This window comes from Muntiacus reevesi, chromosome 14 (genome assembly GCF_963930625.1).
Source record: "Muntiacus reevesi chromosome 14, mMunRee1.1, whole genome shotgun sequence".
Classification (NCBI taxonomy): Eukaryota; Metazoa; Chordata; class Mammalia; order Artiodactyla; family Cervidae; genus Muntiacus; species Muntiacus reevesi.
In genome coordinates this window covers 4,220,581-4,235,639 of record NC_089262.1, presented here as the reverse complement: position 1 = coordinate 4,235,639, position 15,059 = coordinate 4,220,581, and the positions used below count along the sequence as shown (strand labels likewise).

The following is a 15,059-nucleotide window of genomic DNA, read 5'->3' as shown; positions in this document are numbered from 1 at the left end:
TTCTCTTCCTCATTCCACCTCCTTATCCAGTGACTTGTCTTAACGCTCACAGTGTGGTTTGCCCTTGAGATGACTCTACTCAGCCGGCAGGCAGCGGGTCTACCCAGGGCTGCTCCGGCTTTTGTTCCCCACCCACGGCAGGTGACATCCGCCCCCTCTAATTCAAAACAGAAAAGACGGTCTTGCTTGGAGGTCCCCATCACCCCTGCGGAAAGGCCCTGCTCAGCCTTTGCTTGGCGGCTTCGCTCACCCTGAATCAGAGAACCTTTGTGTAAGAAGAGCTTAGGGTCAGCATCTGCTTTCTTTTTACACTGCGGTCAGTAAACTAGACTCCTGTCCTCTCTGCCTGCGTGTTGTGTGCTCACTCGCTCCGTCGTGTCTGACTCTTTGTGACTCTACGGCGTGTAGCCCACCAGGCTCCCCTGTCGCTGGGATTCTCCAGGCAAGAACGCTGGAGTGGGCTGCCATGCCCTCCTCCAGGGGATCTCCCCCAAACAGGGATCAAACCGGCGTCTCTTGCGCCTCCTGCCCTGGCAGACGGGATCTTTACGACTGCACCGTCCGTGGTCAGTGAATTACATTCCGGTGTTCTCTGCACTTTGTTTTATTTTTTGCCTGGGATGATTCTGTGATAAATTAATCATAATCTGCTGCAAATCGTTTCCTAAAATGGGAGAGATACATGGTAACCTGAAGAATCTATAGAAAATTACTTTTATCCATCCTTCTCGAGAGTTCATTAGATATTTTGTTTCTGGCTTTTAAGAAAGGTTTCTTCATCCAATAAAGACATTAACATAATCTCATTGCACTTATTGCTCCCAAGGATAAACTGACAGGGGAGGAAAGCCTCCCTGGCAGATGCTCCGTAACAGACGTCGCTGCCAAGATGCATAAATGCTTTCGTCGCAATTCCAGGGGTAGCAGCAGCTCAGAAAGGCTGGTTGCTGTTCTCCCCAAAGTCCAATGCTGGAAGAGTTTGCAGTGGCTGTTTATTGACCATTGTTCTCTCTGACTCCTCACTGTCCACAGATTATCTTCACAGCATCTTTGCTGAATCAACCCCTGTGTGATTGAGACCATGGCCGTGTTGCCTCTTAGCCTGCACCTGACTTCAGCAGGACGGCCCAGGGCCTCCTCATCCACCTGGGATCCCCACAGACGGGTGGTGGGGGAGTGGGGCGGGGGGCGGGAAGCAGGGGAGTGTCCCAGGTCCCAGGGGGTCTCCCCATCCCATGTCTGGGATATAGAAGCGAGACTACCAGTCGAGAGACATTGATACCACGTCTCTCGTCTGGAGCCATGAGGACAGTGACGTTCGCCACTCATGCTTCTCGTGGGGGCTCTGGGAGGAATTATCAGGACAGTGTTTGTGGAATCACAGCTCCCTCCATGGCTCAGGACTATGAGACTCAAAATAGAGAAGCTGAGCGCTGCTGGGCATGATGTCCTGGACATGATTCGCACTCGGCTTGCTCTGTGTTCAGGCCCTGATAGACGCACCATTGTGTCAACCTCACGGAACGTCAGGGAGAGTGATGCCCGTATTTACCCATCTTAATGAGACACAATGTGCCCAAGATCAAGGACTTTTGCCGAACAGGCACAGGACAAAGCTGCACCCAAAAACCCTCCTCTGGGAGTCCTAAACAGCCCGCACTTGCCTTCTGACTTGCTTTTGTCTTCCCTGCCCCATGCTGATCCTCCGGGCACCACGGTGAGCTGCAGCAGAGAGAGTTAAAGAGGCAGGTGGCCCCGCTCGACCCGCTCAAACCCCTGCACCCAGGCAACCGTGATAAGCCTGCAGTCCTGGTAAAGACAATGTGCTCACGACTTCAAAAGGAGTGCCTGTCCAATCTCGCATCCTTCCACCAGAGCAAGCCTCTATTATATAGAAAACCAGGAGCCGCCACTGGGTAAAGACTTTATCGACTATTTGCTTTATTGGTTGATTGATTCTTGAACTTTCCAGCTGTTTGGAGATCAGGAAGGAAAATAAATATCTGGTAAAATTACCAGGAAACCCCCTTCGAAATGAAGTGAAAAGATGGATGGGCGGGCCAGGAACATGGCAAGATGAAGTGTTGATTAAGGAATCCTTGTTGCACGGAAGAGCCCAGCAACATGCTGAGTCACGCCCCAGCGGGTGGGGTGCTCGGAGGAGAGGCAATGCGCCATACAAACACGGTTCTCCACGCCCCTGAGGCCATGAGCTCTGACAGCTTTGGGGGAAGGAGAATCAGAAACTCTGGGGAGGGGAGTATAAACTCCCTGCCCTAATTCTTTCAACTGGAGCACATGTTCATACCTCCTACCGCAGGAACCACTATTTACAAGTCAGCAGTCCTGCTGATAGAAACCAGACAAACCTCTGATCGTGGAAAGCCTGCATGCAGGGGCCACTGCCGGGGGTCTTACGCTGTAACTAGTGGTGATGTTGCCTGATGACTGAGGTCAGGGGCCACGCTGTGTGCTTAATGCACGCTGTCTCATCACAGCTGATGGAGACCCCGAGCCAGGGTGCAGAGCTCGCCAGCCCCGTAGTGAGGGTCTTGAATTGGACCTGCATGCTGCTTGCTAAGCTGCCTCAATCGTGTCCCACTCTTTGTGACCCTATGGATTGTAGCCGGCCAGGCTCCTCTGTCCATGGGATTCTCCAGGCAAGAACAGTGGAGTAGGTGGCCATTCCCTCCTCCAGGGGATCGTCCCAACCCAAGGATCAAAATCGCATCTCTTATGTCTCCAGCATTGCAGGTAGGTTCTTTACCACTAGCACCACCTGGGAAGCCTTGGACCTTTTGGACAATGGAAACAATGTCCACAAAAATAAAAAAGTTTTTCCAGATTGCCCTTAGACGATGGGGTGGAGTGGGGAGGGCAGATGCTCAGACAGGGCTGTTTGCATCCTCTGAGATCAAGAGCTTTGTTCTTTCTCCAAACCTAAGCTTTAGTTCTCTAATGATCTGTACTGACTTGTGCATCTCACCTTTCTGAAACCAACACTTTGTCCTTAAAATTAGGGACTAAGACAACTCCATCCTTCTCCAAGGTTATATTTCCACTGAACTACTAAGCTAAGGCCTCCTTAAAGTGCAGTGTTCTGTGTGTATAAACATAATTTTCTCCCTGAGGAAGATCTTTATGGTTATCTCTGATTAGAAAGAAATGCATGCTCGTTATAAAAACATTTTGAAAAATAAAGACAAAGAATAAAGAGGATAAAACACATCCTGAAATACATGCACTCTCACATTCTTACACATATTCTCACACACAATAAACATCACAGTTATACACACGCTCATTTAGACATGTGTGTCCACTCACATCCATGCACAATCACACTCACATATACAGTCACACACAGTGGTACACAGACACACACATTTTTATAAATGGGATCATGTCACAGTTTTGTTTGAATGTTGGTCTTCTCATCGATTATCATATAACAAAGATTTCTATGTCAAAAAAAAAAACTATATAGGCATATTTATTTTAATAGCAGCATAGTGTCTTGTTTTATGGCTATACCACACCTTATTTATTGAAAGTATTACTTTTGGACAAGAGAATTTCAAAATTGATTTTTATCTACAAAGTTTTAATGTCATCCTTGTAATGTGAACTTGGCTTTCTTTTCATTAGAAGAAATTCCAGTAGCAAGAATTAGACCAATGGGAAATCACATTTTAAAACTTAAAACATATACACATTTATAGCCAAATATATGTGTGCATATATACATACGCTGCGCTGCTAAGTCGCCTCAGCCGTGTCCGACTCTGTGCGACCAACCCACCAGGCTCCGCCGTCCCTGGGATTCTCCAGGCTGAACCCTGCAGTGGGCTGCCATTTCCTTCTCCAATGCCTGAAAGTGAAGTCTCTCAGTCATGTCTGACTCTTGGCAACCCCATGGACTGCAGCCTACCAGGCTCCTTCTTCCACGGGATTTGCCAGGCCAGAGTACTGGAGTGGGTTGCCATTGCCTTCTCCGATATATACATATACATAGCACCAAATATGTGTGTGTGTAAATACATATATATATTTGGCTATGAATGCATATATAACCGAAAGGGTACCACGTCACCTTCTCCTGAGCATCGTGTAAGATTGCCTCTTTCCTCATCAACACCTTCCCCGGTAGCTCAGCTACTAAAGAATACTCCTGCAATGCAGGAGATCCCAGTTGGATTCCCTGGGTCAGCAAGATCCCCTGGAGAAGGGATAGGCTACCCACTCCAGTATTCTTGGGCTTCCCTGGTGGCTCAGCTGGTAAAGAATCCGCCTGTAGTGTGGGAGGCCTGGGTTCAATCCCTGGGTTGGGAAGGTCCCCTGGAGGAGGGAGAGGCTACCCACTCCAGGATTCTGGCCTGGAGAACACAGTCTATGGGGTCTCAAAGAGTCAGACATGACTGAGCGACTTTCACTTTTACTTTCCTGGAGAAAGCAATGGAAACCCACTCCACTATCCTTGCCTGGAGAATCCCATGGACAGAGGACCCTGACAGGCTACAATCCACGGGGCTGCAAAGGGTCGGATACGACTGAGCGACTTTCACTTTTCTTCAGCAGCAGGTATCAGCACACTCATTGCTATGGTGAGATGGAGAAAAACAGGATCTCATTTATGTGTACATTTATTTACTGAAACATCATTGAGGTGGAACATTTTTCTTTTTGCCCTTTGGCCATTTGCATTTCAACCTCTCTCAAAAGACCATTTATAAACGGTATGTTTTTTGTTTCTTTTTATGATTAAATATGCTGTCATGGTCCTAAAAGCTTGTTTAATGGGAAGAATATTAACCCTATTCCTCTATTACAGTGGTAAATTGCAAACACTTGCCCCGGTTTTCCTTTATTTAACAAATTATTTATGGTGAGATTTCTACTTTCAGTCTAGATGAAATAACAAGACCTGGATTAACTCCCTAGCCCAAGGAGAAAAAAAGACTGACACACAATATTAAACAATGTTTGGTTTTTATTTCAGACTGGAATAGAGTTGATTTACAACGTGGTATGTTAGCTTCAGGTGCGCACACAGTGACTCGGTCGCATGCATCTATTCGTTTTCAGATTCTCTTCCCATGTCGGTTATTGCAGAATATAAACAGCAGTGTCTAGAACACTGGGTGTGAGGCAGCAAAGGGCAGAGCCACGTGAGAGGCAGGGCGCTGGGCCCTGCGACCCGTCTCTCAGCTCACTGTGGCAGGCAGTGTGAGGCCCAGGGAGGGCCGGCTGTGAGTTCACGGGAACCAGGCTGCGAGGAGCTCGCGGGATGGGGCGTCGGCTCTCAGCGAGCAGTGATCAGCCCGCGTGTGAGCAAGCGACCGGGACTCAGGCCTACGGGACCCAGCAGGACTGGGGCGGGCGGCAGCCCGTCCTACGCCCGCCAGCCAGAGTGCAACGTCTCACGGCCGTGGAACATCCACCAGGTGACTAGGAAGGGCCACGGCTAAGCAACTGGACGCTGAACACTCTGCCGATCCCACCCGGATCAGCTACAAGCCGTTTTTTTTTTTAATTATTTTAATTGAAGGATAATTGTTTTCTGATGTGATGTTAGTTTCTGCTGTGTGGATGACGTGAATAAACCAGCTACATGCATCATATCCCCTGCCTCCTAATCTTCCGTCGCACCCCCCCCCCCCCAGGTCATCACAGAGCCCTGAGCTGAGCTCTCTGTTACCAAGCAGCTTCTTGCTAGCTGTCTGTCTTACGCACGATGGTGTAAATAAGTCAATCCTACTCTCCCAATTTGTTCCACACTCCCCTTCCCGTGTCCGCAGGCCTGTCCTCTCTGTCTGTGTCTCTGCCCTGCAAATAGGGTCATCAGTACCAGTACCACGTTTTTCAGATTCTCTCTATATATATACACATTAATGTACGATATTTTCTCTTCTCTTTCTGACTTAATTCACTCTGTACGACAAAGTCTAAGTTCATCCACATCACTACAAATGGCCCAAATTAGTTCCTTTTCCACAGGCAAGTTCTGGCTCCTTTGACTGCCTTCAAGCGCGCGAAACTACAGGAGCACAAAACGAACCATCAGTCAAGGTAGAATTCACATCTGACATCTGGTCAAAAACCCACCAGGCCCTCAGAGAAGCCGAAACCTCAAGGAGGGGAAAAGGCCGTCCGTCAAAAACGGCACCGATACGCTCAAACAGAGGTCAGACGGTGCACCACGTGGTCAAGAGCCTACAGGAACAATGGAGAGTGAAAAAGCACCCCAATTGAACTTCTGGAGGTGAAAAGTCCTAGGAGTCATATAAAAAATAAAGTGCGTGGTGGTAATAAAAGATTAGACATTGCAGAAGAAAAACCAGAGAATCTAGACACTGAAAGTTATGCATATATAAAAGAAAGCCAAGGAGAAAGGAGAATTTTAAAATAAATGAATGGTGGGACAATGTTAAGTCTTCAAATACACATCTGACTGGAGTCTCCGGAGAAGATGGGGGGAGGGAACAGAAAAGTCCTTTGAAGTACCAACAGCCAAAGCGTCTCCAAGTTTGATGAAAACTGTGAACTCACAGTTCCAAGAAGTAAATCTTAAAGGCAGCCGGAGGAAAAATAAAGGTGCTTTAGGTACAGAAGAACAAAGGAAAGGATGACAGGAGATTTTCTATCCGCAGCAGGGTAAACTAGACAACAGGAAAGATTCGGCTTTCAAATCCTGAAAGAAAATTGTCAACTTAGAGTTCTTTACTCCCTGAGAAGATCTTTCAAACACCGAGGAGACATAAGGACACTTTCAAGATGTACTAAAATTGAAAGAATTCATCGTAAAGAAACTCACACGACAGAAATGTTAAAGATGCCCTTGAAGCAAGGAAAAGATGGTCCTGATGGCAGCTGGACCCACACAAATGTGTGACAGTATCCGGATGCTCACTGCATGGGTGAGTACAAACAGCACTCGCTTGTTTATCAGTTACATCCCTAAAAGAGATAACTGATTATTTAAAGTAAAAGTAACCAAAACGTATTCCTATCACGGCGGCCATACCACATGAATAACTAAAATGTTTCAGCACAAATTCCAGGACAGGAAAACTAGAAGTACACATATATACTGTCATAGGGCAGCATGGGGTTCCTTGAAGGTGGACTGTAGATAACTTAGTTTCCTTCTTTTTTTTTTTCTTGATTTAAAATCAGTCAAATATTTTGTTATGCTTTTCCTTCTGTTTTTTTGCTGATTACAAATTCTTTTTATTATTTCTTTAGAAGTAACCCAAAAGTTAAAATATGCATTCCTGCTTTATACAATTTAAATTAATTTATTATTTTTACTAATTCCCTGATAATGCTAAGAATTCAGAGTTCCATTCGCTTTCTGAAGATTCAGTGTTATTGTTGTGCTTCAATCACAAGTATGTTTTAAATCCCATCATATATAACTATTGCTTTATACCTTCAACATCCATTTATACTTGCTCACAAAATTCACTTTCTGTTCTTCTGCATTTCTTTCTGTATTTCTGGGTTTCCATCTATGTTGAATATCCTTCACTGTGAAAAACTTTCTTTAGAATTTCTTTTAGTGAAGATATGCTAGTAATTCTCTTTGTTGCTAAGTCATGTCCAACTCTTTGCGACCCCATTGACTGCAGCACACCAGGCTACTCTGTCCTTCACTATCTCCTGAAGTTTGCTCAGATTCATGTCCATCAAGTTGGTGATGTTATCTAACCATCTCATCCTCTCCTGCTCCCTTCTCCTTTTGCCTTCAATCTTTCTCAGCATTAAGGTCTTTTCCAATGAATTGGTTCTTCACATCAGGTGGCCAAAATATTGGAGCTTCAGCATCAGTCCTTCCAGTGAATATTCAGGACTGATCTCCTTTAGGGTTGAGTGGTCTGATATCCTTACTGTCCAAGGGACTCTCAAGAACCTTCTCCAGCACCAAAGTTCAAAAGCATTAATTCTTTTGACACTCAGCCTTCTCTATGGTCCAACTCTCACATCTGCACATGACTACTGGAGAAACCATAGCTTTGACTAGATGGACCTTTATCAGCAAAGTGATGTCTCTGCTTTTTAATATGCCATTGAGGCTTGTCATAGTTTTCCTTCCAAAGAGCAAGAATCCTTTAATTTCATGCCTGCATTTGCTGTCCACAGTCATTTTGGAGCCCAAGAAAATAAAATGTCACTGCCTCCACTTTTTCCCCTTCTATTTGCCATGAAGTGATGGGATGGGAATGCCATGATCTTAGTTTTTCTAATGCTAAGTTTCAAGTCAACTTTTTCACTCTCCTCTTTCACTCTTATTAAGAGGTTCTTTAATTCCTCTTTGCTTTCTGCCACAAGGGTGGTGTCACCTGTGTCATTTGCATATCTGAGGTTATTGGTATTTCTCCCAGAAATCTTGATTCCAGATTGTGCTTCATCCAGCCCGGCATTTCGCTTGATGACTCCGCATGTAAGTTAAATAAGCAGGGTGACGACATAGAGCCTTGACGTACTCCTTTCAAAATTTTGAGCCGGTGTGTTGTCTCATGTCCAGCACTAACTCTTGCTTCTTGACCTGCATACAGGTTTCTCAGCAGGCAGGTAAGATGGTCTGGTATTCTCACCTCTTTAAGAATTTTCCACGGTTTGTTGCGATCCACACAGTCAAAGGTTTTAGTGTAGTCACTCAAAGAGAAACAAATGTTTTTTCTGGAATTCCTTTGCTCTCTCCACTATCCAATTATGAGCCTGAGATTATATAACATATAATTATATATTATATTGTATCTCAGGCTCATGTTCTGGTATACTTTCTAATCTCAGTGTTCTGAACAGCTTGTGTAAATGCTGGTTCTTGGACTGTAATCTTCAGAGAGTACGATTCAGGGGATTATGTTGTAGGGATGTAATCTTCAGAGAGTATGATTCAGGGGATTGTGTTGTAGGGATGTGAGGGAGAGAATTCTGAGTATCTAATGGGCATCCCACACGACTCTGACTCAAGCGGCCCCAGAACCACCCTTCGCAAGCACTGACGTAGGCTTCCCTCGTGGACCCATCATCCCAGAAGGAAGAGCCCAGCTGTGTAAGATTTGGGCCGGGAATCTCAGGATAAGCTCAAGTCAGCAGGCGCCAGGGCGCCAAGTAAGCAGGAAGGCTGGAGCATCAGACAGGACAGGAGGTTCCGTCGCAGAACTTTGCAGGTCCCTTGTTCCCGGAGAACATGGACGGGTACTTCATAAATACTTTAGCAGCATCTCTTTTTCAAAGGTTAGAGACACTTATCCAGAACTCAGGTTTAATGATGGAAGGGCACAGACGTGGTAGAAGCAAGAGGACGCAAATGACTGAATCAGAGGCTGGGAATTGGAGCAGAATCAGCACTAAGTCTAGTCAAATTCTCCTGACTGTGAAGATTGCTCCCTGAACTCCAGGTCAGAAGAGATTCTCCGCAGCCACAGACCAGAGAGGACCCAAGGAAAACATGGGTTTTCCTTCATATTAACCCATTTCCTTTGCAAAAGGCAGATCCCTTTCATAACCTCCTGAGACTGTTATTAACTCCCCTGTTTGCTAAATAGTCACAACCAAAAGTGTTCCCATGGAGGTAGGAAGTACCAGAAGAAAGAAAATGGTCCTGGTAGGGAAACCACTTTCTGGCAGAAAAAAGTACTCTTCCTTGGAGAAGAAATAATGCCATGTCCTTCCTCCTTATGACACAGAAATAAGATCTGTGTTAGTCAAGTAGGTATCTTACCTTCCCAAGCTCCTCACTCTTGAACATGAGCCAGTGACTATCAAGACAGTGAGGCTGAAGCTTACTGAGCATGCTCCACATGTCTGCTCGTGAACCCATAAATTCAACTCATCCCCTGGGGATTGCAAAGCATTGTATGAAACCAGGGTTCTTCCTACTGGGCATAGGATGGAATAGCTTAGCAATTGGGGATGATTAATAAAACCAATAGCCCTTTAAAGGCAAAACTACTATCTAGAAAAAATTTACAAAATTCATTAGCAGTTGCTGGAATTCTCTCAAGCTTTTCTGTTAATGTTTCATGTGATGCATGCTTGCCAAATCCACCAGAGTTTTTAAAGAGAGAGCAAGAAATTAAGCCTGCATTATTTGAATAATTTTGTAAAATAGCTCATGAGACTCTGTTTACTCATTCATTTTTACCAAAAAATTAAATGCACATACCTTTGAGATTATGGGAAGAGTTTCCATTTTAGAAACGAAATTTCCTAAGTTCCAGGGACAATCCTGATTTGGTTCAATTGAGCTTTTATCATATTACAATCTCACCTTTGATCTCTCCTTTGTCCCTGCCAAGAAATCATTGTTTCTTTCCAGAATCTGAATCACTTTCTTTACAGAGGAACTTTCCTGAAAAGGAAAACAAACAACAGCAGAAACACCACAGAGTCAAAAGCCTCGATCCCTGGGAAAACCGCGACTTTACTGTACCGCAACTAGTGCTGTGACTTGATGAGAAAATTTAAAAAACAGCATATTTATTTATAGTGTAAAAACCTCAACATGCTTGGAATATTTTAACCAGCTTCTCCTCCAGCAGCATGGCAAGGTGGCGTTTGCTTCTTGATTCTCTTGATTCTTCTTGATTAAGGGCAGTGTGTTTCAGAGACAATAAGAAACCTAACCTCAAATCCAGGGGACCTGCACTTACGGGCCTCACTCCGCAAGTCTTTAGAATAACGTCTCGAATGACCGGTTCTTAGAGGTTTTAGCAGCTTTGAACGCTGCTTTGTCAGTGCTCAGGACAAGTGGGGCCCACCTTAGCTCCAATTTTAGCTACAAAAAGCTGACAGCAAGCAGTATTTGTATGTGGTTACCTAGTAATTTTCGTAATGCAGCTTTTCATTACTATTTGGGGTGCTATAATTAATACCATTCCAATGGATCAGTTCTAACTCATATTTCACTCCAAGCAAAAACTTGGCAGCCATGTTAGGGGTATAAAAATAAGCAAAGCGATAGCCTATTTTTAGAATGCCGAGAAGTTTTGAATTAAATTCCGGAATGATTATGTAAAATATGTGGCTACAGTCAAGACCCCCAGATCACAGTGTACGCAGGGAGGCATACCCCATAATAACCAAGTTCATGGGAGGAAAAAGTGGTGAAAATACCCAGGATGACAGCACAGACTGGACTTGTCTATGAGGTAGGCAACTTCACAGACTCTCAGGATAACCCTGGTCCAGATCTCTGAAAATCCACGATCGCCCCAGGTGGCGTTAGTGGTAAAGAATCCATCTGCCAATGCAGGAGACTCAAGAAGTGTGAGTTCGATCCCTGAGTTGGGAAGATCCCTTGGAGAAAGGAAATGGCAGCCCGCTCTAGTATTCTTGCCTGGAAAATCCCCATGGACAGAGGAGTCTGGCAGGCTACAGTCCATGGGATCGCCCAGAGTCAGACACGACTGAACACGCCTGAAGATGTGGCGTGTATGGTGAGGAGGGGCATGAGCATTGAGAAAAGCATGATTTTCCATGTCATTGTGTCTTTATAGATGAGGGCATTGGAACATGGAGAGGTTAAGTGAATTACTGAGGTCACATAGGTGGGGATATAACATGTTAGGATGGAAAATCTTATAGCAACACCTGCCACGTGGCAGGCATTTAACATTGATGGAATGACTCAACGGGAAAGTGAGCCTTGAAAGGTCTAGAAAGACTGACCTGGGCTGTGATATGCTCTGGGATGAGCAAGAGGTCGGCCTCTCGTGGATTCAGTTCAGTTCAGTTCAGTTGCTCAGTCGTGTCCGACTCTTTGTGACCCCATGAACCACAGCACGCCAGGCCTCCCTGTCCATCACCAACTCCCGGAGTCCACCCAGACCCATGTCCATTGAGTCGGTGATGCCATCCAGCCATCTCACCCTCTGTCATCCCCTTCTCCTCCTGCCCCCAATCCCTCCCAGCATCAGGGTCTTTTCCAATGAGTCATCTCTTCGCATCAGGTGACCAAAGTATTGGAGTTTCAGCTTCATCATCAGTCCTTCCAATGAACACCCAGGACTGATCTCCTTCAGGATGGACTGGTTGGATCTCCTTGCAGTCCAAGGGACTCTCAAGAGTCTTCTCCAACACCACAGTTCAAAAGCATCAATGCTTTGGTGCTAAGCTTTCTTTATAGTCCAGCTCTCACATCCATACATGACTACTGGAAAAACCATAGCCTTGACTAGATGGACCTTTGTTGACAAAGTAATGTCTCTGCTTTTTAATATGCTGTCTAGGTTAGTCGTAACTTTCCTTCCAAGGAGTAAGTGTCTTTTAATTTCAAGACTGCAATCACCATCTGCAGTAATTTTGGAGCCCAGAAAAATAAAGTCAGCCACTGTGTCCACTGTTTCCCCATCTATTTGCCATGAGGTGATGGGACCAGATGCCATGATCTTAGTTTTCTGAATGTTGAGCTTTAAGCCAACTTTTTCACTCTCCTCTTTCACTTTCATCAAGAGGCCCTTTAGGTCCCCTTCACTTTCTGCCATAAGTTTGGTGTCATCTGCATATCTGAGGTTATTGATATTTTTCCCGGCAATCTTGATTCCAGCTTGTGCTTCCTCCAGCCCAGCGTTTCTCATGGATTACCCTGACATTAAAGTAGGTTGTAAGGACAATTCAGGGTCCAGTTTAGTCCAGACAGTCTTTGGAAGGGACCCACATGTACACATGACACAAAATTGACATCCGTCTCCTTGGATTTTTTTTTTTTCCTCCTAGGAATCATTCCTATTCCTATAAAGGTGATAAAACTAAATCCAAATGAGGAGAAAGAGAGTGAGGGAGGGTAGGAGAGAGGGTAGAGGGGAGGGAGGGAGTCTGTGAGGGAGGGAGGGAGGGAGGGGGGAAGGAGAGAGGGAGAGAGAGGGTCGTTTATCTGGCCTTAGCATCTGGCCAGCTGAGCCATGCAGGAGAGCCAGTGCGCTTGGCTGTCATCCTCAGCTGATCTGTGTGTCCGAAACGTGGCATAAGCTGGAATGGAGTGAAAACGAGGGGCCAGGGTATGTTCATTCATTAAACGTAAGCACACTTAAGAAGACATTTCTTTGTATCCACAGCAAAACATGTCTTACCTAAAGAACAGCTAAGGTTCATGTTTCTCTTGGCCAGATGGGTTTCATGTAGCATGTGTGGGTCATTCTGTTAGTAGAGATCTACCCTTCCATCTGGATGAAGTTTAATTATTACCAAACCGAGTTACACAACAGTTTAAAGACAAGGAGGAGCCGCGGGAGAGAGGGGGAGAGTTCATATCGAACACTTTTCACGTCAGTTGTTCCCAGGAATGATCTGTTACAGGGAAAATAAACTAGATTCAAACCAGGTGGGGTAAGTGGGAAAGAGTCTTGAAACTAAATACAAAATTATGTCTTTTTTCAAAGAACAACATGTTACCTTTGAAGTGGGTGATGCATTTGGTTGAAATTTTAGCATCTTTCATACATACCCAGATTTCCTAGGACTCTTTCCTGAAAGGTGTACTAAAATATATCTATTTTTAAAATGTGCACAAGCTTTATCTCCTTGACTTTGTGTAAGTTAAGGATAAGCTCCAAAACTTCTAAGACATGCCTATGCTTGGAGCAATTTTCCTTTCTTTTTTAATTTTCCTGTTTTGACTGCACGGTTGCATGAGGATCTTAGTTCCCCAACCAGGAGTCAAGGCTGTGCCCCCTGCAGAGGTGAAGATTCACAACCACTAGACCACCGGGGGAGTACCTGGAGTAAGTTTTCTTTACACAAACATACACACACACACACACTTGCTTCATTTACTTCATCTAATCAACCTTGGTGGCTCTGAAACTTGGGGTTGGCTAATTCTCTCTCACTGGCTTCCCAGGAGACCTGGGTTTGATCCCTAGGTTGAGAAGATCCTCTGGAGGAGGGCATGGAAACCCAGTCCAGCACTCTTGCCTGGAGAACAGCCATGGACCGAGGAGCCTGGAGGGCTACAATTGTCCATGGGGTCGCAAAGAGTCAGACATGACTGAGGCAACTTACCATGCACGCATGCAAGTCATGGGGCTGCTCTGTGCCTTTTAAGATCTTAATAGCACCCTTTATCTACTCACTGTATGCCGGTGGCGTCCTCCGGTGGTGACAGCTGAAAATGTCTCCAAAAGTGACTAGGTACTTCGGGGTAGCAAAATCCACCCTGGTTCGGCACCCTTGGTCTAAATCAGCGTCCATAATAAAAGACTGTTTAGATTAAAACTCTCACTCTGGTCCTGGGGAAGCTGATGGAGGCCCAGCTGTGCCCCGCATCCCCAGCTAGCGGCAGTGAGAGTCCGGGTGACTTGGACTTCCGGCCCATGACTTCATCCACTGTACCATCACCTGTGCGATTGAAGACCGGTTCCTCCCCAATTCCTCTCCTTTCCATTCTCAAAAATAAACCTCCAAAAGCCAGCATTCTGAGAGGAGATTTCTCAAAGGTGAAATCATCCAGTCTGAGAGGACGTGATCAGCACTGCCGTCAACGTGCCCGCTCTCCTGCCTGGGTGCCAGCGTGGGGGCTCACGTCTACCTGCGATGCTGCTGTTTATCAGGACCCTGCCAGGCAGCGGATGGAATCCGAGGACCAGAAAGGGGAACCGTTTGCAAAGACAGCCCAGGTCCCAACAGGCAGGACACAGCGTGACGCTGCTCCCTTCAAACCCATCTTCCCCCGAGCATCAGGGTACTGTTCCCTCAGCTGCTCCAATCCCTGCAGGTGTGGTCCTGGGGGTGGACCCGACTCAGGGCACTTCTGGAGCCCCGGACTCCAGCCTCCAGCCTCCTCTGACCCATGTCCTCCTTTGCATTCAGACTTAGGTTGCTGCTTCTGAAAATGTTGGTTGATTTAGGATATGCCCTTTGCCCCATAATCTTCCCCCCACTGCCCAGAGGATTTTTACGTGTCACTGAATAGCTGACAGGTGGAATTCTCAGAGGCCTTGGACAGGTCTGCCTGGAAACCCAGAGGCAGAACCACCACCAGCCCCCCACCCCCCGATGATGCAGGGGACAGCAGGGGGCGCTAGGAGCTCAGGTTCCCCTCCCCCCTTCTA

At 45.9% G+C, this 15,059-nt stretch overlaps 1 long non-coding RNA gene across 1 annotated transcript; it reads right to left on the bottom strand.

Moving 5' to 3' along the window:
* Positions 1-4,909: 4,909 nt before the first annotated feature.
* LOC136146685 (uncharacterized) lies at positions 4,910-14,795 on the bottom strand. The gene is made up of 3 exons (XR_010659034.1): positions 14,082-14,795; positions 10,175-10,360; positions 4,910-8,658 (listed from the first exon to the last, which is right to left on the bottom strand). It is a non-coding gene; the product is annotated as an uncharacterized lncRNA (long non-coding RNA).
* Between the last annotated feature and the right edge of the window lie 264 nt (positions 14,796-15,059).